This window comes from Onychostoma macrolepis, chromosome 10 (genome assembly GCF_012432095.1).
Source record: "Onychostoma macrolepis isolate SWU-2019 chromosome 10, ASM1243209v1, whole genome shotgun sequence".
Lineage (NCBI taxonomy): Eukaryota > Metazoa > Chordata > Actinopteri > Cypriniformes > Cyprinidae > Onychostoma > Onychostoma macrolepis.
Window position 1 is genome coordinate 24,895,514 of NC_081164.1, and position 23,443 is coordinate 24,918,956.

General features: G+C 33.2%; 1 protein-coding gene across 4 annotated transcripts in view; it reads left to right on the forward strand.

Moving 5' to 3' along the window:
* Positions 1 to 23,443, forward strand: part of ssbp2b (single stranded DNA binding protein 2b) — a 76,043-nt gene that overhangs the window by 30,301 nt on the left and 22,299 nt on the right. The gene's annotated exons all lie outside the window — the stretch shown is intronic.

Genomic DNA, 23,443 nt, shown 5'->3' on the forward strand with positions numbered 1-23,443 from the left:
TCATCCTGGTGTCCATTCCCATGGTTACTTCATGATAGTAAAGTCAATCGGGATATGTAACATGAACTTGCTAATGCTCAAAATGGAAACGTTTTTTACTCCCAACCCCAACAAAATGTGATCTTTGGAAACCTAATTTGGTTTTCTATTGATTGACCACAATCATATAAACGATAGGGGATCTCATTTCTTAAGTGACGGTGGATCATCTGAAATAAGTGTTTATGTCATGACGGCTACTAAAAGCTTTCTAGTGGCATTGCTTAACATCGTGTCGCTGCAGTACTAATACTGACCTCTACTTTAGGCTCAATTTATTTGTGAACATTAAGACAGTACGTACTGTACATCCATATTCTTTTTACTAGGGCTAAGAAAATGACTGTGTTATTTGTGTGATTTTTAATATGGACTGTTTAACAGAAAAATTGAAGAGAAAGAAAGAAAGATTAATGCATAAATGTGACCCTGGAGCACAAAACCAGTCTTAAGTCGCTGGGGTATATTTGTAGCAATAGCCAAAAATACATTGTATGGGTCAAAATTATCCATTTTTCTTTTATGCCAAAAATCATTAGGATATTAAGTAAAGATCATGTTCCATGAAGATATTTTGTAAATTTCTTACTGTAAATATATCAAAATGTCGTTTTTGATTAATAATATGCATTGCTAAGAATTCATTTGAACAACTTTAAAGGTGATTTTCTCAATATTTAGATTTTTTTGCACCCTCAGATTCCAGATTTTCAAATAGTTGTATCTCAGCCAAATATTGTCCGATCCTAACAAACCATACATCAATGGAAAGCTTATTTATTCTGCTTATAAAATTCCCAATTTCGAAAAATGGACCCTTATGACTGATTTTGTGGTCCAGGGTTACAATTAATAATCATGATTGATCACAGAAAATTGTTTGTACGTTTTGTTTTATTTATAAATTTAGTTCATTTTTAATTCATGAGTTGGAATTTGATTTGAATTGGCCACAACAAAAAGCAAAAAATAAGCTGGAAGTAAAGGAAATAAGAATCTGCAGAGAAATTCATCAGCTAACTGCATTCTGGGAAATTAAGCATCCTGTTAAATTCCACAGGTTTATTGAATATAAATAAATTAAGTATATTAAACACAGACTCGTATATAGGTTATGTAATGAGAATTGTAAAAATTGTCTTGAACTACTTTTTTTTTTTTTTTTTTTTTTAAGGGAAAAATAGCACTTATTATAGATGTTTTTTTTTTTTTTTTATTCTACTTCTCTAAAGGGATACAGTAGTTCACTTCACTTCAGTTACTTGCCCACAAATTGTTCCAAACTTGCACGTGTTACTTTCTTCTGTTAAACACAAAAGAAGATATTTTGAAGAATGTTGGAAGAATGTTATATTTCAATCCGTCAGTAGTTTTTGTCTGTTTTCTTTTCCCAGACCACCGTATATGGTTCATGCTAGCAGTGCCAGAAGGGTGTTGGATCCGTGGCCTGATGGTTCAGGACACATTGAGCTGTGGTGCTCATGTGGGAAATCCTCTCTTTGGTTTCCTATTATTTTCTGTCCTCGTTCTTCTGTTCTGTTGATAAAAAGTGTCCAAAAGTGTCAGGAGTGTGCAAGCCATGGGGATTTGATGCTTGTCACACATTTATGCAGACTGTGTCTGGATTTGGACGAATGGAGTGCGTGTTAAACCTCTTACAATCTGCTTTTGAAGTATGTAAATCATATATGGTTTGGATCGGCACCATCACTCTGAGTTTTCAGCATGCTTTTGAGTTTAGATTCTGGGAGGTTTCCTCCCGTCTTAAACAGCTGGCTGCTCAAACCACGGAGAGACGGCAAGCTTTCAAAAACCCCACAATAAAGTCAACTTCTGCACAGATCAAAGTCGACGTGCCGCCTCTTTGCCCCAAGCATCCTCATCGGGTTTTTTCTCCACGGATTAAAGTCTGGCAGGAAGATCGGCCTCCACAGTATTCACGGCTGCTTTCTTTGTCGTGGGCTTTGGGAAAGGGACAGACGAGACTTTGGGATAAGCTTTGGCGTTTTCTCTTTCCGCACCTCCAATCTGGAGCTTCTTGAAGGGGGCTGTTCATCGGCGGTGTTTACCCAGCGTTCGGCTCACCGTCTCTGGGTTCGGCTGTTCTCTGGTGCATCACTAAGCTCTGTGCTAGCCAGCACTCAGCTTCCTAATAAGCAGGAGAATTGAAGATTGAATTGCTCCCGGTTTCCTGTCGGGCTCATGTTGCCGTGATTTTAACTGGATTAAGACGCAAAAAAACGGCCTGTTCCGAGCCACGCGTTTCGGACACATTTGCTTTGAGTGCACGGCCACCCTTGTAATACGATTTCCAAATGGCCTCACTTTCTTTTGATTGTTGTTTAAATGCTTTCTGCATTACAAATGTTCTTCCTCTCTTGGCATTATGCATCAGATGCGATTGTCACACACGATCCCAGATATGCATTTCGTCTTTATGTCTGATCGCACGCTCTGAAATTCAGCATATGCTCAGCTTCATGAAAAAGGGTGACTGCTAAATGGCTTAAATGTTACTCAGACTATGCCACAAAAACTTAAAAATGTATTGATAATTTGGCGCCAGTCTAAAATAGTGTTGTTTATAGTAAAAGGTTTTTTTTTTCATAGTATTGTAATGTTTGTGTAAATATTGAGAAATTGAGGGAAGACCTTTATTTTATTTTATTTTATTTTATTTTATTTTATTTTATTTTATTTTATTTTATTTTATTTTATTTTATTTTATTTTATTTTATTTTATTTTATTTTATTTTATTTTATTTTATTTTTTTATTTTATTTTAATGCCCTCTGAATTTTTTCATGAATACCTGATTCTGCCGTAATAAGAATACCTATAAAACATTGACAGGTTATATTTTATTTTATTTTAATGATTTACTGGTCTTGAATAATTTTGTTTATTTAACTGAGAGCTACTTTTAGAATATATTCCAAATTTTTATATTTAATATTTCTATTCATTTGTAACTTCAATAATAATATAAATAGCTATATATTAATATTACTTATAAAATGATATAATTAAAGTAAAATAAAATATAATAAAATTAATTTTATATATTAATATTATCTATACAAATGACTTTTAGAAAAAAAGTGTTTAAATCAGTCATTTTGATATTATTTATCTATAGTATTATTTTAGTTATTATTTATTTATAGTATATATAATATAGTATTTATTAATGTTGAATTAGTTCTTGAATTTTTTAAATGAATTTTGAATTAGCTTGTAGTTTTATTTAGTTGTTTTAATTTTAGTTTTAGGAATTTTTAGTGCTGTCAAACGATTAATCGCATCCAAAATAAAAGTTTTTGTTTACATAATATACGTATGTGTGCTGTGTATATAAATACACACACATGCATGTACATATTTCAGAAAAATATGTCATGTTTATATATTAAATATATTTATTTATAATATAAATTATATGAATATACATATTTGCATGTAAATACATGTAAACATTTTCAAAATATATACAGTATGTGTGTGTATTTATATATATACATTATAAATATACACAGAACACACACATATATTATGCAAACAAAATGTTTTATTTTGTTTGCGATTAATCGTTTGACAGCACTAGTAATTTTATGTTTTTGCCATTTTTATTAGTTTATAAGAGCAACACTTCTAATTCGTTAGAGTTTTAAGCTATTTTTTAATCTAATTATTTTATATTTAATTGTATTTTTCAATTATCCAATTTTTTTTTTTTTTTTTGTAGTTTTATTTAACGATAACAATACTGATTTAAATCTATATCTGATGACATTGTGGTATCCAAATTTGTATTTAGAATGGTGACAACCCTATGAATGATTTTGAGCTGTCTGGAGGTTTAGTTTGTTGCTGTAATGTTTTCTAAGCAGAAGAAGCTCTGAAAGTTTTGCTGCAGTGCTGTATGAGTGGTGTCGGCTGGCGGTACGAGGCAGCGAGTCAGTATTTGAGCTTCAGCTGCCTCTGCCTGTGTAAATGATGAATGAGCAGCGAGGCAGGCTGAGGAAGAGGAGGCAGGCGGCCACTCGCTGCCTGACAAGCTACTTCATAATGCAGGATAGGGATGCCGAATGGGATTTGGGAGATGCAGGTGGTCTTTTCTTCCCTCTCTAATTTTTTTTCTTTTTTTTCTTTCAGCGGTGAAGAAGATTTATTTTTAATGTTTCGGGAGCAAGAGCTCCCCCAGAAATGGAGAATTAAGGCAAAATCTATAAAATAAAATCCTCACTTCACTGAATCTTCTCCGGCTACACCTCCTAACGTGAGCTGAAGTGGAATAGAGAGATGAGAAGCCGATAGATGGGAGTTCATAATTTTGCATATGCTTTGAATAAATTTGCATCCAATAACACCATTGGTTCCTCTAAGTCTCACTTTCCATAATTGAATACTTTCAATATGATACAGTCCTTAAAACCAAAAGGCAGTTTTGATGCAATTTGTTTTGACTTAACCTCGCTTTTGCAGAGTTATTTAGTACTTGTTAGTCATGTTTGTTCATACTTGGGATTCGAGATTTGAACAAACCCCAAAACATCATGTTTTATCAGACACCATTTACTTTTAAAATCTAGTTTTATTATTTTTAAGCATATTAAGTATTTATCAACATTTGATGTCTTGAATTTGTGTGTTTGAAATGACTTTTATACCCCTCGGCTATCTGTGATTCAATGACGGTGCATCCGACAGCATGCTATTCAAGGCATCTTTTGTGCGTCGCCCCAGAACATCTCCAGGAGGCCCTGCTGAATTAATTAGGCATCCAATTAGTGAGATTCTGCATATTAATCAAAGCAGGATATGACACTGAACAGATTTCCATTGATGAGTGTTATGATTGTGACATGAACGATCATAATGACATCAGTACGTCGCGGCACTTTGAGTCGCAGGAGTCGTAGCATGATGCACAGACACAAAAATGCCTTTAAACAATCCATAACTGCTGCCTTAATGACATGCATTTACTAAGTCTGCGTCAGTGATGCTTTTTTAGTCGAATGATTAAATCAAGTGTTTATTGTTGTACTTGTGCTTGGCCAAAAGCAGTACTGTACTGCCAAAAGCAGTAGCAGGTCAAGACAGAAAATACCAGCCATAAATAATTTTTAGATATCTTGAACACATTTTGCATGGATTTATTTTGGTTTTGTTTCATTCTTAAAATTATATTATTTTTTTGGGATTATTTACGTATGTAAGTATTTTATATTTAACATTCAATTTATTATTATTGTTGTTGTTATTTAATTTGTTGTTTTAACTAAAATTATATTCTTATTTTTTATGCATTATGTATAGAAATGTTTTTATTTTATTTTTTTCCTTGTTTTTAAATTAGACTTTTTATTTTGCTTCTAAATGAATATCCTTATTTTTGTATTGAATCTAAAATGATTTTTTAGTATGTTTTACTATTTACATAGAGTATTATTTTTGTTTAACATTTATCTTATTATTATTTAAAAAATGTTTTTTTATTTCTAAATTTTTATTATTTTATATTATTTATGTTTAGTATCATTTTATTTGACATTTGTTTTATACATTTATATTATAGTTGATTCTAAAATGTTATTTTAATGTATTTATGTATAGAATTATTTCATTTAGCTTTTAATTTTATTTTTAAAATTATATCTTTATTTCTTTTAGTTTTTAATATAATATGAGCAATTTTTTATTGCAAATGTATCATTATTTAAAAATTAAATATTATTTTACATTTTATTACGATTTTTAAATTATTATTTTAATTAAATTTTCTTGTTTGCTATAACAACTGAATATGTTTTATACTATTATACTACAGTATACTGTACAATACTGTACCAGCAGTGCAAGTTATTGCATCACTCACAGGATCATATCATGTAATCTCCGAAAATTCAGTAATTCAGTAGTGAAAGTTACTCTAGAAATATCATGAGTGCACAATTTGATCAAATCTAAAATTAATGGGGAAAAAAAAAACATTATTTAGTGGGGAACAAATAACAGTGAATAAATGTAGGACTAAATCTAAAATGATATACATTGTTTTTTTTTGTATTGTTGTAAAATACATTATAAATATATACACTGTAAAGTTAAAAGACATTAAATGTATAGCACAGTAATGAGGCAGAAACATATGATAGATAAGACGAACAAAAAAGGCTATTAATAATCTTTCATTGTGCAAAAGTATTATGATACGAAAGGCTCCAAATACAGAGCGGCACAAAGTGCTTATGCGCAGAATGATGCGCTTCTACATCAACTTGACTTCAATATTCATCTGTAAGTTTATGGTGTATTATAATGTGTTTGTGGCTTTTGTGGGGCTTAACAATAATATGGAATAGTATACGCACAATATCGGATTTAGATCGGTCTCGTCTGACCGATACCCCGATCCAGCAGAAAATGCCAATATCGGAGCGATACCGATACTGAATATCAGATCGGCGCACCCCTAGTTTTTTTCACTAGTGTGCATTTGCTAAGTTTCACGCCTGACCTGTCACGCTCTCCTCAGCATGTTAGCAACGCACATCATCTGCCGTAATCCAGGGAATTTGCTGACAAATCTTGTTTACGCACCTTTATATAACCACGCGAGTGTGTGTGTGTGTGTGTTACACAATACTTTGTGTCTGTTGTCGGATTTGAGCATGTTTGGGTATGTTCATATTTTTATGCACTCTCTTGTGTAAATGTCACCTTTGGCTGGGTCTGGCCTCTCTCTCTCTCCACCGCGCCAGGGTTATTACAGAGTCTGTCGGATACACCTCGGATCAGCAGAGCCTCATGGGAGGGATTGGGAGAGACGTGGATGTAATGATTGTGTATTTCTGAGGCCGTGCTCTCTTTGATAGATCAGTCTGTCTGAATCTCAGGCCAGTGACACAGCGATTTCTTTTTTTTCCGTTTCTCCTCAAACATCCTCAGAGAGCAAAAAAAAAAATTGTCTGGTCATCTTTGCCAGCTTGAAAGAAATTCAATCGATCAATCTGGAGAAACTGGAAGCCTGTTTCCACCACGGTATAAAAATAAATTAATTGTGACTTTTTGTCTCGCAGTTCTGAGTTTCTATCTCACAATTTAGACTTTTTTTCTCACGGCATGGAGAAAAAAAACTCATAATTGCTAAATCTAAACTTAAAATTCTGAGAAAAAAGATCAATTGCAATTCTGAAAAGAAAAATGCAAATAGTGATATATAAACTCACAACTGCGAGAAAAAATGTCAGAATTAGGAGATTAAAAGTTGCTATTACCTTTTTTCATTCTGTGGTGGAAATAAAAAAACAGAATTACAAGAAAAAACTCTGAGGGGGGAAAAAAAACTCGGAAAACTTGGGTAAAAAAGTCAGAATTCTTGCAATTTTGAATTAAGTTTTTCACAATTCAGATTTTAAATCTTGCAATTCTGAGAAAAAAGCCAGAATTGTGAGATATAAACTCTGAATTGTGAGGAAAAAAGTCCGAATTAGGAGATATAAACTGAATTGTGCAAAAATAAACTCTTTTGCAAGATGTAAACTTGGAATAAAGTCAGAATTCTGAGTTTATATCTTGCAATTTTAAATTATTTATTTATTTATTTTATTTTTTTCAGAATTGCAAGATATAAACTCTGAAAGTCTGAATTGGGAGATAATGTTGCAATTACCTTTTTAATTTTTTAAACCTGTGGCAGAAACAAGCTTTTATAACAAATGTCCCTTTATTGACAACAAATGTTTTTTTTTTTTTTTTCAGATATTCTTACTTGTTAAGAATAGCACAGATAATATAATAAATCAGACATATTCTTTACATTGAGTATTTTTTACATTGCATTGTACAGTAGGAGCTTGCGATGCATTTCTTTGTGGTTTCTAGGGTGTTCTGTGCGGTTGCTAGGGAGCTATGAGTTCAGTGCATCTCTGATGAAGTCGTCAGGAACTTTGGCATTAATTGCAATATTGCTGTGGTTTGCTGAAGCTGGTGTTTCTGGCAGTCGCAGCGCTGCTGTGTTCGGGGGTAAAGATGGGCTGCTGGCAGGTGCTGTAGTTTGTGTTCACATTAGAAACAGCCCTTTTTCCAGCTGCACCCATTTACTTCTAATCTACAATCTAAGTAATCTGGCATTCTGTCACAGATACAATTCCAGTCTATTCCAGTCAATACTCCATTCCTGCAGCATGTGCTCTGGAAATGAGCTGTTCTCTGTCTAGACTTCTGTATTTTCAGTAACACAATTGCAGCTCTGTTTTTCCCGCTATAGAAAATAAACTATTACAATCAGTTCATCTTACTGTTAGTATGCTGTTTAATGGTTTGGTCAGACCTCATTTAGAAAAAATAAGAATGTACCATGAAAAGAAAAAACATAAATGAGATCTCCTTCATATAATGTTTTAATTGTTTCTCCGTGGCAGAAATGAGGTTTAAATAAAGAGCAAACAGAGACCTTTTAAGTTTCTTGGTTCTCAGATTTTTCTCCTCAGACATGTGACATTTATATTCATTGTTTTATTTTATTATATTTTAAACCACAGGAAAGAAAAATCAAAAGCCAGCTTTACAGGTTTGTCTTTATATGTGACAAATGACATTTATGTGACATTTATTTCATGCTAAATATACTACAAATGCATTTTCATATTTCTGTACTTAATAAAATGCCCTGCAATTGTACTTTTAGTGTATTAAACTGGTATACTTAAAGTCTGCTAAATTGGAACAACTAATTTTGTAGTTAATGCACTTAAATTGTGCTGAAGTCCAATTAAAGATATACTTAGTATATTTGATTGTGCTAAAGTGGAACTATTGCAAGTGTACTTTAGGTACACTTTAAATATCATGCATTTAAAGGGCGATATTATACAATCCTCGTCAAAAGTGATATTAAAACACATTTTAGGCTTATTAATAAGAAATGTGCATTGTGCACAAGTAATACTCCAAATAAATTTTCATTAAAATTTTTATATCAGTAGGTCTCGAGTTAGTATCTGTCAGTAAATTATATACTACTATACTTAGTATGAAATAAATGTTACTACTAATTTTATTTTAAACCTAACAGTTTTCTACTGAGACACGTGACATTACTAATTCATGACATTTATTCATTTTTAATTAAAGATCTATTTTAGATCAAAATATAACATTTCTAATCAAATTCTTCTAAAACTAAATAATCTAAGCTATGCAGTCTACGTTAATTGTATAGCTCTAAATCTGTACTGTATGCGAGCAGTTGCCTCATTTGTGATTAGCTTTATTACTCCTAAAAATGTTGTTATATAAAAGAAACATGATAAATCTATTAAGTCTCCTAAGCTGCGAAAGAGCAACCTCTGAGCAATAAAGTTTTCCACTGGGTGCTACTTTGTTCACACTCACATGTATAAACTGAGAAAGAGGAGGCATATCTAAGAGTTAATGATATTTACGGGAGCAGCTTTACAGGCCGGCAGCAGTAAGGCAGTCCAGCAGCCTTGAGCCGCATCCAGACCTCTGATGAACTGATAAAACACTGGAGTGCGCATTCACGCTGGCGCCGAAGATGACACAGCCCTGCCATGCAGACGTGGCCAGACCCACAAGCCACAACAGCACCATGAGCTCATGCTGCAGAGAACGGGACGGGCCCATTTGCTGACTAATAACACCAGAGATGAACTGGAGAAAAGTGTCGGGGAACTGCGGGACTGAATACCTGTCTTCTTGAGCCCTGAAGTCAGGTTAGATTCTAGAGAGTTAAAACTGAGGTCAACATGAGTTTAATCATCTAGGAGGGACATATGTGAAGAACGTGACATTTTCAGTTGAGCCTAACCCGACTCCACCCTTCTGTCACCCCACATTGGCCTCTGTTGTAGTTGGTGCCAGAGGTCACACCTACCTTTATCTCAGATGTTTGTCCTAAAAAATAAAATTGCTAATGTGACCATACCTTCACTATACATCAACAATGAGAGAGTTGTTATCAATTTTATTTTTTATTTTATTTTATTTTAAACCCCACATGAAAGAAAATTCAGAAGCCAGTTTTGCAGATTTTCTACCTTTACAGATTTGCCTTTTCTTGAGACATATTTGTGACCCTGGAGCACAAAACCAGTCTTAAGTCGCTGGGGTATATTTATAGCAATAGCCAAAAATACATTGTATGGGTCAAAATTATACATTTTTATTTTATGCCAAAAATCATTAGTATATTAAGTAAAGATCATGTTCCATGAAGATATTTTGTAAATTTCTTACCGTAAATAACCAAAACTTAATTTTTGATTAGTAATATGCATTGCTAAGAACTTAATTTGTATAACTTTAAAGGCGATTTTCTCAATATTTTGATTTTTTTGCTCCCTCAGATTCTCAAATAGTTGTATCTCAGCCAAATATTGTCCTATCATAACAAACCATACATCAATGGAAATCTTATTTATTCAGCTTTCAGATTATGTATAAATCTCAATTTCAAAAAATTGACACTTAAGTCTGGTTTTGTGGTCCAGGGTCACATTTGACGTCAATAATAATATTTTATTTTATTTTAGTTTATTTTATTTACAGCATGATTACTGGATTTTCCAAGAAACAGAAGTTTGTAATCAAAGATCTCAATATAAACTCTTAACATTTCTCATCAAATTTTTCCAAATGATCTAAGCTATGCAGTCTATCTTTGCAAAATTTTGTCAAAATCTTGCGGCAAAAAGGCTATTGTCTATAATATAGTGATATAATATAGTGCTTTCAAAGGAAGCAGCTTTCTGTTGGTCAACCTGAAGAATATGCACGTCAAATTTGATTTCGTTGCAAAATGTGAGGAAAACTTTGGCCCTCATGTGAAATTCTCGATTATTGGACTGGATTTTTTGATGAATAAAAAGGTAAATGTGACCAGACGTTAAGAGTATGAAGCTACAGTATTAAACGGATGTGAAGTGCATAGCTCTTGGCAAAATCTGTTGAGTTTATACTGAGACATCGGGGACAATCTGAGCACAGAATGAGATATTGAGTCATCTATTGAAAATCTAGAGGATTACTGAAGCCTTTTATCTCAAGAAAAACATCTGAGAAGCATTAGAGTCTTATTTTGCTCTTCATCTCGTCTAGGAGAACCAATCGAGATACTAAAGAGATCTCATCTGTGACTTTTATTTCTTGTGTTGATTCTCAGAGTTCACACTGTACCGTCCTCATATGTGAGCCTGGACCACAAAACCAGTCTTAAGTGTAAATTTTTCAAAATTGAGATTTATACAGCATCTGAAAGCTGAATAATTAAGCCTTCCATTGATGTATGGTTTGTTAGGATCGGACAATATTTGGCTGAGATACAACTATTTGAAAATCTGGAATCTGAGGGTGCATAAAAAATCTAAATATTGAGAAAATCGCCTTTAAATTTGTCCAAATGAATTCTTAGCAATGCATATTACTAATCAAAAATTACGTTTTGATATATTTACAGTAGGAAATTTACAAACTATCTTCATGGAACATGATCTTTACTTAATATCCTAATGATTTTTGGCATAAAAGAAAAATGGATAATTTTGACCCATACAATGTATTTTTGGCTATTGCTACAAATATACCCCAGCGACTTAAGACTGGTTTTGTGCTCCAGGGTCACAAATGGGATTGTATTGAGAGCCACAAAGATTATGAAACTCTAAAGGAAATAAATGTTAAATTATTGAAGGCTTTAACATCTGAGAAGCACAAGGGTCTCTATTTGAGCCTCATTGCTGTCTAGGAGCAACAGTCGAGAAATTAAAGACGTCTAATTTGGGATCTTTTTCCTATGTTGATTCTTAAAGTTCACATTTATGAATCAACAATGTGAAAAGTACTCTCACAATGTGAAAGTGTTGAAAGCCACAACACGGGGTCTTTTTTCTTTAGGAGAAACATCTGAGCAGCAGGGTCTCTGTCTGGGTCTCATTGCTGTCTTGGAGAAAGAAAAAAAAAGAAGAATTTAAAGACATCTAATTTGTGATTTTGTTGATTCTCAAAGTTCACCCTTTACCAACCTCCTACCAGCCACAAAGTAATTGTGATGACAGCCACAACGCTTACGAAACTTTTGGTCTTTTTCTTTCAGAAGAAACATCTGAGAAGCATCAGAGACTCAATTTACTCTTTTTCATCTAGTAGAAACAGTTTAGATGTTAAATAGATCTCTCTTTTTTTTTTCATGTTGGTTCTCAGATGTGATTGTATTGAGACCTACAGTGCTTATGAAGCTCTAAAGGATGCAAATGTAAAATTATTTAGTGTTCTTTCTCAGGAGAAACATCTGAGAAGCAGGAGGGCTCCTGAGAACACAGATGCAAACTCCACACCTTTCACCTTTTTGAGATCTAAATAAGTTAACTTCATAGAGATTTACTTAGATCCAATGAGAAAGTGTTTTTATGAGGGGGGTCTTACAAGGGTAAATAAAGAGCTTTTTTTTTTTTCAATAAGTTTTGTATAGTATTTTCTTTACTCTTAACTTCAAAAACTTTGTATTTGAGGTCTGAGATGTGGGAACGCTGAAGAGAGCGAAGGCAAACATTTTGCATTTTAGGTCAGCGTTGCCGTCTAATCAGCCAATATTGTCTTAAATAGCTTGCATAGCACTTCATCTTTTAAAACATGGGATTCTGACCAAATATATTCAATCTTGATTTTTGTAAAATGTTGCAACAAGATGTTAAAATTTTTTTGTTTTTAAAAAAAAGTAACAACAAATGAGCATGTAAAGCTAATATCTCTTAAAAGAAATTCCGTATGGAGCATGCCCTCGATCCGAGCAATGCTCTCACCGTACCTGTTTGCATCTACACTCTCAGAAATAAAGGTACAAAAGCTGTCACTGGGGTGGTACCTTTTCAAAAGGTACACTTTTGTACCTATTAGGTTCAAATATGTACACTTTAAGTACTAATATGTACCTTTAAGGTACCAAAATGGACTCTTTAGGTACAAACATGTACCTTTTGAAAAGGTACCACCCCAGTGACAGCTTTTGTACCTTTATTTCTGAGAGTGTATGGAGAAATATGTGAGTTTATATTGAGATATCTGCGCACAGAATGAGATATTATTGAGGCATCTATTGAAACTCCAGAGGAGTATTGAGATCTTGGTCCTCAAGAAAACATCTGAGAGTTTGCTCTCCATTTCGTTTAGGAAAAACAATTGAGATGTTAAAGACATCTAATTTGTGATTTTTTAAATTTTTGTGTGGATTCTCCGAGTTCTCTGTTTATCAACCTGCTACCGACCACAAAGCGAGCGGCTCGTGTTGTCAGAAACCACACGACGGCTTTGTTGTGGTCACGCGTGTGACATGTCAGCGTGCAGACGATACTGTAATAGTCGGCTGTAATTGCTCTAGTCGGATGGAGGAGTTTCGACACAGTGCGGTTTATTCCGGGCGAGCGCTTGGATCTCATTCCTCGTCTAGCGTTGGTGGACCTCCAGGGAGGTGCAGTGCACTGGAGCCGTTTCCTAGGCAACCTCTTTTTTTCATCTGGGCTTTGAAATGAGGACCTGATGTGATTGTTAGCAGCTTGGGCTTGTGCCATTGAGTATGCGGCTCTGTCTTAGCCTTCACTTCCCTGAAACACCATGACATCAGCGATTCCCACGACTGACGTATATCGTCTGATGGACGCACATTAGTGCTCCGTCGATAGGAAATATGCTTACGTAAGGGGATTGGTGGTTCATAATACATTTATTCAGTTTTGTTGGGAATCCGTGTTGTGATGCGAAGGTGTGTTTTTAATGGCACTTGTAATCGTTGGTCGTTTGTAGTATGTTCAGCTGAAGTGCATAATTATGTTTCAAGTACGATCATCCTTTACAGTCACTAGCAATCGATTTCAAGCAAGCATCACTGTTACTATTAATAAAAAAGGACAAACAAATCATATCTAAGGTCTAGAACACCCTAGCAACCACTTAGCAACAGGCCAAAAACTGAAAATGAAAAATGCATCTATTAAGTTATAACACATATGATTTACGGTGTAGGAAGTGGGTATATTTAGCCCTCATCTTGTTTCTCATTCCTAAAAGTTTCCTGTTGTTGGTTAGGTATTTTATAACAATTGGCTTATGGCTGTTGACATTCAGTATAATGGTCCAAATAGGACAGGTGTTTAATGCACCTTTAGATACTGTACAGAGCCCGTATTTTACTACGTATTTATTTAATTATGCAGCATTTTGTTTTTTAGCAAGTTTTGGTTTAACACGATCATTTTTCACCTTCTCTCTGACACTTAGAAATAAACAGGCTGTTTTGGCTACTGTACCATTTAATGATCTCTGTTATGAATGGCTAAACTCTTCAGATAAATGATTAACAACGCCTCCACTAAAGCTGATGAATACGGTATTTGTGTTTTTATGTAAACACGGATGGTCATATCAGGGATTTAACAGTAAGGCTGTTTCTCCCTGAAGATTTCTACTTGCTTTGCCAGTGTTTTTAATGGCGCTAATACAAGCAATTAAAATGTTTATTTTTTTATGATGATTATTTTAATTTATATTTATGTATAATTTTACGTTTCTCATTTTAAGTTTACATTTTTTTTTTTTTTTGTATTATTTAATATGTGTTTTTAAACAACTTTTTTTTTTTTTTTTTTTGTCTTGGAAGAATGTGAAGAGAAATTTTAACATTTATTTTGAGATAATGAGCAAAATATCAACACAGAGTGAAAATAAATATAGAAATGAAATAATTAAATATTTTTAAAAATACATACATACACATAAATATATATGTTAAGTTTTTTCTTTATAAAGACAGTGTGCAACAATGATTTGCAATTGTTGAAAATCAAATAATTGCTATAATGATGAAGGAATAAATTCATAAACTCTTTTGTAGGAAGACGATGGCATTCATGACAACATTTTCAACCCATTCTTACTGATGTTACTTAAACTATACATTCTTTGAATTAAAAATTGAGCCAGTCAAAATTTGATAATTTACTCACCCTGAAGTTGTTTCAAACCTGTAAGAGATTATTTTTCCTCCTAAACCCAAAAGAAAATATTCTGAAGAATGTTGGTAAGCAAACAGCAATTGACCTCCATAGCAGGGGAAAAAACACTGTGGAAGTCAATGACTACCAGCAACTCCTTGCTTGCCAACAGTCTTTAAAATATCATCTTTTATGTTTAACGGAAGAAAGAAACTTACAGATTTGGAACAGCATGAGGGTGAGCAAATGATGACAATTTAAAGTTTAAAAGTTGGCAAGCCAAATTCACAAGAAACCGAGTCTTTAACTTTGCAGTATTAAAAAAAGCATGCTCATGATGATTAAAAAATAAAAATAAATGAATAAAATAATTTTAAAAAATAGATATCGTGCGAGACCAATAAGGCAAGAGACATTATTGAGCCCTAAATATATTAATGTTTTTTATGTTGTGAACACAAGAGTACATTACAGAGTACTATAGATTTAAAAAAAAAAAAAATTGTCTCTCTCTGTATGTGAATATGAGCTCAGGTGAACTTTCTACATTCAGCTGAATGAATCTCAAGAGCAGATACAATGTCAACACAGAACAGCAGGAGGAGTTCTCGCAGTAATCGCATCTTTATTCCGATCTGAGCCGTTAATCGTCACTGCAAAGGCATCGCAGAGCGTTGACAAATGTGCGTCGAGCGCTCCTGCCAAAACAAAGACGGAACAGACTTCAGGCCAGCAGCGTTGTCGGCTTCCCAGGAGAAATTTCCAGTCCAAATGTTTGTCCACTCATAGAGCAGAGCTGGCAGCGACGCTGGCCGCCAGAACGGGATGCCTATTACCGGATTTGCCTCCTGGGGAAGTGCAGTGGGGTAACCATTAGCCCCTCCATCCCGTCCCAGGACCCCATGCTGGTGACCCAGACTGTGCCGGTGTGCTACCCCGTTTAAGAGGCTTGATTTGAGGATTGCAGAGTGGACCCCAAATCTCCAAAAGTCCTTAACTGACCCCAGGTGCATCATGGGTGGTGCTTTCTTCATGATAGTCACTTCTACAAGCAATTCAGTTGCTAATATATTGTGGTTTGCCGTTTTATGCGCTAACAGATGGATGTTCATGGCAGGCTGCGTCCAATGTTCCCAAACTACTAAATGGGAACAGTAATGAGAAAAAAAAGTGTTTTTAATTAATTACTTTATATCCAAATTTCTTGGCTGGATTAGCTTGAAGCTCCACACTTTGACAGTCTCCGAAACATTTGTTGTTTTGCTTTTTTAACACACTGTATTACAGTTAACACAAAACATAGCTTGCCGTAACAGCTTTATGGCGTGACTAACCCTAAATAGTGATGCTACCAACTACTACCCTACTTTTTCTAGCAAATACAGTGTGACAGAATGCTACTTTGTTTTTGTTTTTTTGTTTGTTTGTTTTTTTTTTTAATTAATCTGTGGGTTAAGAATGCAAATTCTTCCACAGATTAATTTCAGTGAATCAAATTGTTCTTTTTAATGAACTAATCAATGAACGAGTCACTGATTCGTTTGAATCTTTGCTCAGAAGTCACTCTTACTTCTTTGTTTTATTAAAATATTTAGTTAGAAGACGCTGATTAGATTTATCTTAAATTATTTGAATGATATATTATTAAAATGAAATATTTACGTTATATTATAAATATTTTCTCTTTTTTTTTAGATTTAGTTTTGGTGTTTTTTTCTTTAATTCTATTTTTTTAAATGAATATGTATTTAGCTATTTTTTAGTAGAGTCCTTCCACACTTTGTTATATTTAAATATTTATTATTATTATTATTATTATTATTATAAATATGTATTTAGCTATTTTTAGTAGAGTCCTTGCACACTTTGTTATATTTAAATATTTATTATTATTATTATTATTATAAATATGTATTTAGCTATTTTTAGTAGAGTCCTTGCACACTTTGTTATATTTAAATATTTATTATTATTATTATTATTATAAATATGTATTTAGCTATTTTTAGTAGAGTCCTTGCACACTTTGTTATATTTAAATATTTATTATTATTATTATTATAAATATGTATTTAGCTATTTTTCGTAGAGTCCTTGCACACTTTGTTATATTTAAATATTTATTATTATTATTATTATAAATATGTATTTAGCTATTTTTAGTAGAGTCTTTGCACACTTTGTTATATTTAAATATTTATTATTATTATTATTATTATTATTATTATAAATATGTATTTAGCTATTTTTAGTAGCTGAGTCTCTGCACTGAAGTCTTTTCTTTGTTTTATTGAAATTCAGGTTATTTCAGCTTATTTAAATGATGTATTATTAAAATTTAATATTTAATTTATATAAATGCTACATTTATATTTATTTAGACAAATTATTGCTGTCACCATTATTATTTCAGATTAATATTGCTTTGATTGCTAAAATTATGATTTATTTTTAGATTTATTTTTGGAGTTTTGTTTTTATTTATAAATATGTATTTAGCTGCATTTTTAGTAGCTTGTTGTGTAGCTTCATTTCAAATGTTTTTTGCAGCTTAACTGTATTTTAAATTATTAATAACATTTGTAAAATTGTGATTTGGTTACAGTCTTCATGGAATCCACAACGTTTGTACGCATTGAGAAACATTACAGGTCATTTTCTTGTCTCAGCTTTTAGGAATGTTTCCCAGAAATGTTGACAGCAACTGAAAGTTAGAGCGCTTTTGTTTGTGGATATTGTAAACATAAGTAAAACCCATCCGATTCAACTTTATTCTCTGTTTGACAAGGGGTTTTTGTTTAACATACCCAAATGTCGTACTCGGGGACTGATAATGCTGCTTTTGTGCATCAAAACAATGCTGAAGAATCACAAATGTTGAAACCATTAGCTTTTTTTGCGCTCATAGGGTGAATTTGTTCTGTTGTGACTGCTTGTGTGAAACGCTGACAGCCTGTTGTTTGTACTGTATATCAAGGCTGGATAAAGCTTCATTAAAGCAGCATACTGAATCGATCTTCTCTTGTAACACACCGTCTGTATGAAGGTATTTGTAAGTAGAAGACATTCAGTTTTACTGATCTATTGCTGCCTTCAAGTCCACTTGGGAAGATTCTGCTTGTGAGTTTGTGAGTTGTAGCCTATTTAGTGATTTTTTTTGTTGCATCATTGTGTATTTCTCTCTCTCCTGACAAAAACGCTTCCAACAACGCATTAAAAATGAGTTAAAGATACACATCGCATTTTCTCTTTATGTACTGCCAATGTACTTGATGATCTGTGATGGCACAACAATGCTTTGCAAAGCTTTCTGGTCAGTTGTATTGTAAAATTGTTTGTTAATGCAAGCTTTTTCTTTTAAACACAGTATACATTGTGACCATGTAGTGATCATACATAGATGGTTATAAAATTGCATTTACTGCAGGGGTTTTCAAACGGGTCCATGCAAAAGTTCAGGGGGAAAATGTGTAAAAAAAAAAAAAAATAAAAAAATAATAATAATAATAGTAGTAAATTGAATTATTATTATTAAAAACTTAATAAAATAAAAGTAATTAAATAATGTAATAAAAATAATTTATTATTATTATTATTAATAATAATAAAAAGAAGGATGTTTGACTAAATTCCTAATACTTAAATTATTATTATTGCTATTACATTATTGAATAATACTTTATTTTAATTAAATTATTATTGTAATAATAAATAATTGAATACATTATTATTATTATTATTATTATTATTCTCTGGTTTAGTGAATCCACCAAATAATTTGTAACATTTAGAATTATAAAATTCAAAATATATATATATATATATATTTTTTTTTAACAATATTGTGGTACTATAACAGTGCAACTATTTTCAGGACAAAATGTGTAAATGACATTATTGTTGTTGATAATAATGATAATAATTACATTATTATTACATTATTTAAAAATACATTTATTCTAATTAATTTATATTTATAAATATTATTATTTATAATTGTTATTACTGTTGTTGTTAAATTGTTTAATAATAATAAAATCAATTAATTTATTATTATTATTATTATTATCAGTATCCAATGATTTAGTAAATAATTTGTAACATTAAGAAATATAAAATTGCTAAATATACTATATATGACAGTATAACAACACTAATTTATAGGTTAGAAAGTTAGAGTCGAAGAGTTTCCTATACTGACCCTTGTGGATGCGCTCATGTTGTAAATGAGGTCATTCCTACATGAAGGTAGCTTATGCAATTTGTACCAGAGTTTTGATGACAAGCTGGTCAGTAATCAGCGCAAAAAAGTGCACACGAGTAACACCAAGTGAGTTATGAGAGTCTCTGGTATTGACCGCAGTCCAGCGCTCTCCAGTCACTCATTCTCGCTCCCTGTCGCAGGTAATTGATTTCATTAATCAGTGCTAATCGGGAACACACTCCGTAACCATCAGGAATCAAGTGGGCAGCACAGGTGCAGGGACTCCCGCGGCAGGCTGTTGAGTTGTTAATTGTCAGAAGTCCTTTAATTAACATTCACAGACTGGACACAGGAGGACGGACCTGGGTCTGGCGTACAGGGACAAGCTCGAAAGATTGCAGTACTAGAACCTCAAACGATGGCGGTACCCATGAGTGCTCTGCAAACAGCATTCACCAATGAGACCCGTGCTGCTGTTGACAGGTTTTAAAGCTAAACCTGTGCTTAAATAGCTGTTAAGCTATACCCGGCGTGCCGAATATGCGTCAAGCCACGCTGTTTTAATCCTTTTCCGTCTTCTCTTAAATAAACTCCCAGCAGGATGTGCGTTTTATCAGGTCCCTCACAATTCCAAGAATGGCGTTATTACACTCGGCACTTCTGGCTCTCTGTTGCAAGAATGTAAAGCTTACAGGCCCATTACACTTAACTGAAGACTTAAGAAATGGCTGAATTAAACCCAAGGTGCCACTGAGCCAAACGGAAACTGTAGTCCTTGAAAAGTAACCACTCAATAATTCATAATACAAATGCCTTTGCCAAAAGGTGGTAGGTTTACAATAGGTGGTGCAAGTATTATTTGCACCCAAGCTACGTCTTAAGTGCTTGTTTACATCGATTGTTTGCTTTGGCTCTTTTATTGGTTTTTTTGCAAAGATTGGCACATTTTTAAAAGTTACAATTTTAGAAGGTAAATGTAATGTTTGGGTTTTTATCTTAAAGTAATAGTTCACCCGAAAACGAATAAATTAATAAAAATGGTTCGACCATTCAATTAAAAAAAATTGTTGCATCATATATATATATATATATATATATATATGCATACACACAGTGTTGGGGAAAGTAGCTTTTAATACTAATGCATTGCTATACTGCATTTCTCCATGAAAAAGTAACTAATTTGAGGTATTTAGTAAGTAATGCATTATGTTACTTTTGCGTTATTTTTTGTCTTGACAGTATCTGCCTATTTAGGACATTCTGCAAATCTGAAATTAATATGTGACCCTGGACCGCAAAACCAGTCTTAAGTCGCTGGGGTATATTTGTAGCAATAGCCAAAAATACATTGTATGGGTCAAAATTATTAATTTTTCTTTTATGCCAAAAATCATTAGGATATTAAGTAAAGATCATGTTCCATGAAGATATTTTGTAAATTTCTTACTGTAAATATATCAAAACTTAATTTTTGATTAGTAATATGCATTGCTAAGAACTTAATTTGGACAACTTTAAAGGTGATTTTCTCAATATTTAGATTTTTTTGCACCCTCAGATTCCAGATTTTCAAATAGTTGTATCTCAGTCAAATATTGTCCGATCCTAACAAACCATACATCAATGGAAAGCTTATTTATTCAGCTTTCAGATGATGTATAAATCTCAATTTTGAAAAATTGACACTTAAGACTGGTTTTGTTGTCCATGGTCACGTATGATTGAAGGATGAGTGCATTTTTGGGTAAACAGTCCGTTTAATTGTGCACGAGAAAGTTGGCGAATCTCTAGATCAAAGTGATTTTTCAAGTAGTTTTCGGCACATCTTGTACACAGCATTCAATATTCAGTTGTATTAAAAACAGCCGTCGCAAATCCACCGTTAACGCTTTTATCAGCTCGTTTTTAAGACAGTCAGACATCTTTTCTTATTACATTAGTGCCACTTTGGTTTCCCCTGAATGGGACGCACGCTAAATGAAAGTTACTCTAATCAGAGGCCAGATTTTATTGCCGTGCCCTCGGCGGCGAGGGTTTTATGACTGACTGTGGACCCGTGAAGAGCCGAGGGACGTTAGTTTATCTTTGTTGGTAGTTTTGATAGAGTGCTTGCTCAGCACGGAGGGCATTAGGCTCATTATTGTGCCGCTGCTATCAGGAGATGAGACTTCAGCATTACTGCAGGAAAACACAATATTCAGCCCCTCGCTGCGGGATCTTATTTACCACCACAAAAGATGGCTTCAGCGTCGATTAAACGGCACGGACGTTTGTGTCACTCTTGCTCGGTTATGATTTTTATTACGTCTTGTTGATCTAGGTGAACTGTGGTTGAAAGCGCTGCAGCTATTTTCATCATGTAGCCGTCTAGCATTAGAAAACGCTCCTTCCGATTCGTACATCTCCACCTTCAATTTGCCAGCAACTTCTTTATTACTGGGCGGATGTGAGTGCATTTCCCTTGCTCATTTCCCTGTGTGCCAAGGGTAATCAGACTGTTGTGTCTAAGTGTGTGTGTCTGTGTCTCTGCACACACACAAACACACACACACACAGTCTCTAGTCATTGTAGCACAGTTGGTCTTGGCGCTGCGTCCGTGCCGCTGTGTGCCAATCCGGCCCAGAGCTGTGGCACTTACAAGCCCCCTTGTGCTAGATAAAACATTGCGGTTTGTCACTTGACGGCTGTTGTCAGATGTCAAAACAAAGATTTTGGTCATTACTGAACACACAGACTTATCATGTACAGGGTTAACTGTAACTAAAAGCAGAGATGTTACTAACTTAATTGCATTTTTCAGTAGCGTGACTGCGGCTCAGGTGTTTACAAAACAATGCAGCTTTTCCAGTACTTTATTAATGAGAAGCAATGTAGCATGACACATTTTTTATGTCACATTTTGTTGTGATGAACTGGTTTAAAAAACAAGTCTTATGTTTTGAAGCAAAATATTTAGTACAATGCTGCTGTTCATCACAGTGTTTTAACATAGATATATAGATGACATAGATCACATTTATCATACAGTATTTATTTCTAAGTTACACAAGTACATAATAATGATATTATTTAAAATAATATTATTATTAATACATTTATACAATACATTTATATATATATATATATATATAAGTTAAAGGTTTTGAATAAATATATAAATATAATAATATTTTAGTGGCCAAATAATGCAAATAATATTTTTGTAATGATATTTAAATAATATGTAGCAATTGAACCCGCACATACACGTGTGTTATTTATATTATTATGATTTTCATTATTAATTATAAATAATAATGATAAAATAAAATGTATACAATTTGTATAATAATTATATATAATATTATTTATATTTAGATAAATACATAATATACAAATATAGAAATACATTATATTTTTGTAATAATTTTAAATTGAGCATGCACATATTATTTACATTTATGATTATTCATTGTTAATTATAAAAGACAACAATAATAAAATATATAAATAAATAACATTGTGATGTGTAGATGTGTATATAAGGTAAATATATAAATAATATTAATAAATAAAAATCTACAAATGTATAATTTACTTCTATTTATTGTTGTTATTATTAATAATCCTATAATTATAATAATTTCATCAGTCATTATCTATCTGTCTGTCTATATCTGTCTATCTGTTGTTCTATCTATCTATCTATCTATCTATCTATCTATCTATCTATCTATCTATCTATCTATCTATCTATCTATCTATCTATCTGTCTATCTATCTGTCTATCTAAATAAATAAATAAAAACAAAGAAATAAAATGAACTTGACTGAATGAATTGGGATGCAACCTGTGAGTACAGACTTCACCAGAGGGTGACCTAAGGTCAACATGATGACCCATCATCCATCCACGTCTGCAGACCGACCCGTTCTCTTCTAGCACTGAGTGTGTGTTTTACTGAGTCTAGCACAGGTACCTAAACGGCCTCCTCATTAGCTCCCTGCATGGGGCGCACGGCCGCCCGTGGCTCTCTGCATCCTCAGACAGAGTAATCCTGTCTCATTTCATGTGTCTTTGGCCTGCCATCTGACCTCTACCATCCCTGCCTGCTTGCTCGTGTTTTTCAGAGGCGGCTGAGAGTGTTTTCAGACAGAAAGCCAGTTCTTCTGGTGGTTAGCAGCTGTTGACAGTATCCATGTGTC